A 4177-nucleotide genomic window follows, 5' to 3' on the forward strand; every position below is an offset into this window, starting at 1 on the left:
TGCATACCTCTCTTATCGGGGGGTAGGGGGCTCTTATAGTCGCTTCGCGTACTCGTCCCGAGGCCCTTGTCAGATCGGGTATTATTACTCTGGCGCTTGTCAACTCGGCTGTCGTCCCTTCTGCTGAGACAGAACCATCACTGCCTAACCGTCTAACTGGAGATGGCGGCGTCAGTGGCGATGGCAGGTGGCCGTTTAGAGTGCTGCTGCCAAAACGTCAGATCCCAAGTCAGTCAGGTGTGGCGCCCTCGGGCACGGAATTCCCTGGTGCTAGGCATGGTACGACTTGTTTGGCTTTGGTGCCTAGAAGATGATGCGAAGTGCTGAGCGAGGTGGTCTTGAGCTCAGAGGTATCCTGAACTGTAACAAGGTGGGTCAGTTCGGCGAAGTCTATCTCGAGCTGTTACAAGGTGGTAGTTCGGCGAAGTCTATCCCGAGCTGTTACAAGGCGGTCAGTTCGGCGAAGTCTACCCCGAGCTGTTACAAGGTGGCAGTTCGGCGAAGTCTATCCCGAGCTGTTACAAGGCGCAGTTGGGCGAAGTCTACCCCGAGCTGTTACAAGGCGCAGTTGGGTAAAGTCTACCCCGAGCTGTTACAAGGTGGGTTAGTTCTGCGGAGTGTGCCCTTGTTGCCGCCTAGGCTTGACCCCTTTTGCCGAGCTGTCGTTTCTGCCACGTGTCTCATAATAAAGAGGTCAGGCCAAATTTTCCTTTATCAGGCGCAGTATCGAGGCCAACCCGGACAAGATAAAGGCCATCCTAGATATGAGACCACCCCAAAAAGTAAAAGAAGTCCAGAGGCTAAATGGCCGCATAGCCGCCCCGAGCCGCTTCATGTCCAAATCGGTAGACCGTTGTCTGCCTTTCTTTAAGGCAATCAAAGGCAAAGGGTTCAAATGGACCCGAGATTGCCTGCTCGCGTTCGACAAGCTAAAGACCTACCTCGCTACTGTGCCAACCTTAGCCAGGCCCGAGGAGGGTGAGGTCTTAGAACTGTACCTCTCAGCAAGCGACGAGGTGGTCAGTTCGGTACTAATAAAAGAAGTAGATCGGGTCTAGCGGCCCGTCTATTATGTTAGTAAAATTCTACAGGGAGTAGAGATGAGATACCCGCAGATAGAAAAGCTAGCATATGCACTGGTAAATGCAACTCGAAAACTCCGCCCATATTTCCAGGCTCACACCGTCATCGTCTTGACTGACAAACCTCTGAGGCAAGTCTTACTCAAGCCCGAGGTTTCCGGTCGGCTGACGAAGTGGGCCATCGAGCTCAGCGAGTACAACCTACAGTATTAGCCACGAACTACTATTAAGGCCCAAGCCTTAGCAGATTTTATCGTCGAGTGCACGTTCGGCCTCAAAGCCCCTAGGCCAGTTGACCCCGAGATCCCCAGTTCGGGTGAGCCCGGAGCTCTCAAGCCAGTAGAGTCTGAACCCCGCGAAGTAGCAGCTAGTGTGGCATCTCTCCTGGTTAGGCCAAACGTGAACTGGGATGAGGAGCCTTGGATTCTTCACGTAGATGGCTCATCGAACCAGCAAGGCAGTGGGGCTGGAATAGTCCTACGCGGCCCGGGTGGCACGAAATTGGAGTACACACTACGCTTTGAGTTCGCGGCATCCAACAACGAGGCAGAGTACGAGGCACTAATAGCCGGGCTGAACCTAGCGCAAAAGGTAAGAGCAAAGCACATAGTTAGAGAACACTAGATTATGGGCGAATACGAAGCACGCGAGCTCTCTATGATCACATACTTGGCGAAAGTAAAGGAGGCTCTGCTCAACTTCCAGTCACACTTCATCAGGCAAATCCCGAGGTTAGAGAACACTGAGGCCGACGCCCTATCCCGGTTAGCCAGCACGAGTCACAACACCATGAGAACCATGTACATAAAGGACTTACCTCAACCTAGCATTCTCGGTGGGGCAGAGGAGGTCGCTCCCGTCCTTGAAGCAGAGCCAAGTTGGATCGACCCACTCGCGAGCTTCTTGCCAGATGGAACCCTCCCTGCGGACCGCAATGCAGCCAAGAGGGTGCAACGCCAAGCAACCAAATACATCATAATAGACGAACGGTTGTACCATCAGTCCTACACGCTCCCCTACCTGCGTTGCTTGCGACTTGCCGAAGCCGAGCTCGTACTTCGTGACACTCATGAAGGTCTGTGCGGCAGACACCCGGGGAGCAGAGCGCTCGCCCAAAAGGCACTTCGACAAGGATACTACTTGCCAACGATGAAGGCAGAAGCTGTTGAGCTCGTCAGAAAATGTGACAAGTGTTAGAAGCATGCCAATATCCACCATCAGCCTACTGCCGACCTCAAGTACCTCACCAGTCCATGGCCCTTTGCACAATGGGGCATCGACTTCCTGGGGCCATTCCCGCCAGCAACAGGTGGGAGAAAGTTCCTAGTGGTGGTAGTAGATTACTTCACAAAGTGGATAGAAGTTGAACCTCTGACAACAGTTATAGCCCGAAACATACATAACTTCTTTTGGAAGAACATAGTATGTCGCTTCGGGCTACCTCGGGTACTGATCTTCAACAACGGCAAGCAGTTCGAGGATATCAAGTTCCAAGAATGGTGCTAAAATATGGGAATTCGTCATAACTTCATATCGGTCGCACACTCACAGGCAAACGGTTAGACATAAGTAATGAACAGAACCATTCTCCACGGACTGAAAGCACGACTGGACCGAGCCAAAGGGTTGTGAGCGGACGAGCTACCAAGTGTTCTATGGGCTCACCGAACTCCGAAAAAAACCGCCACGGGAGAGACCCCCTTTAACCTCACCTACAACACTGAAGCGGTAATTCCGGCGGAAATCGAAATACCTACACTACGACTAGAAGCATATGACGATCAAAAAAACGGAGACGAGTTACGATACTAACCTCGACCTACTGGATGAGGTAAGGGACCTCGTGCACATCCGGACAACGGCCTACCAGCAAAAAGTACCTTGGTACTACAATGCCAGAGTAAAGAAGTGGAGCTTCCGTGTCGGTGACCTAGTTCTCCGTAAGATCATGATGCCCGAACCCGGCGTGGGCAAACTTGGACCAAATTGGGAAGGGCCCTACAAAGTAAAGAGAGCACTCGATGGGGCATACGAGCTCGAAACCTTAGAGGGCAAACAAGTACCCCGAGCGTGGAACATCGTCAACTTAAGGCGATACTACCTATAGACCACCAAGCGAAGTGGATAAAATCGCTACCAGAGCCTAAGGGTTAGGATACCGAGCTAACGAAGGAACCTCGGCATAGGCAAGCAAAGAAAAGTGTCGGCCAAAGGCTCAGGCGAAACGGAGACAACGAACTAATAGGGACATCGGCATCTCAGAGACTAAGTATTAAACATCAAAACAAGCCGTGCGAGTGCAGTAACCTGGGCAAAAAACAGATCGGGCATGTGGTCAGTTCGGTAAATATGGTCGATTCGGGAGAAAGAACAACCAACACTTACCAAAAGAAAAGTCATTCCGTTTCAAAATAAGGGAGTGTACATTTTGAATATATATATATATATATAATTTTACATTTCACAAGCCCGGAGCTACTTCTTCATTGTCAGAAGGCACTTCAACGATATCCGAAGGTGCTGCCTCGCCCTCGGAATCTGGCTCACCATCAGCAGCGTTGGCCATCTCCTGAGTTGTGCATGAAGTGGATATGGCACTGATATCGAGCTCGGGGTACGTGTTCTGGATCATCCACCAGCTCAGTTTAAAACCCCTTCTGTACGAGTCCACCATTAGGTCATCAAAGCGCGGTGAGGCGATGTACTCATCGACGACATTCTTCTTGGCATCTTCGATGCCTTGAGAAAAGATCTGTGTCCTCTCCCTAATATCCTCCTGAAGGTATTCAACCTGATGCTGCAGATCCAGCCTCAGGTCTGCCATGTGCTTCACCACTACTCCCATGGCTTCGGCATCTCTCTGAGACCTCGCCTGCCTGGTCTGTGCAGCGCGAGTAGCCGCCTCAGCAGATCGGGATGTTGTCTTGGCAGCACGGAGAGCCTCTTTAGTAGCTCGCGCCTGCCTCGAGCTCCGTTCCACCTAGGCCGCCAAGGCATGGATAGAAGAGTTCACCTACCAAAAGGAAAGAACAAGTGATCAGAAGAACGACAACAAGAGGAATAAAAGCAAAGGAGCTCGACAAGAAATCTGACTC

This window comes from Nelumbo lutea, chromosome 2 (assembly GCF_056320005.1).
Source record: "Nelumbo lutea isolate HS-2025 chromosome 2, American lotus-T2T, whole genome shotgun sequence".
NCBI classification, from domain to species: Eukaryota; Viridiplantae; Streptophyta; class Magnoliopsida; order Proteales; family Nelumbonaceae; genus Nelumbo; species Nelumbo lutea.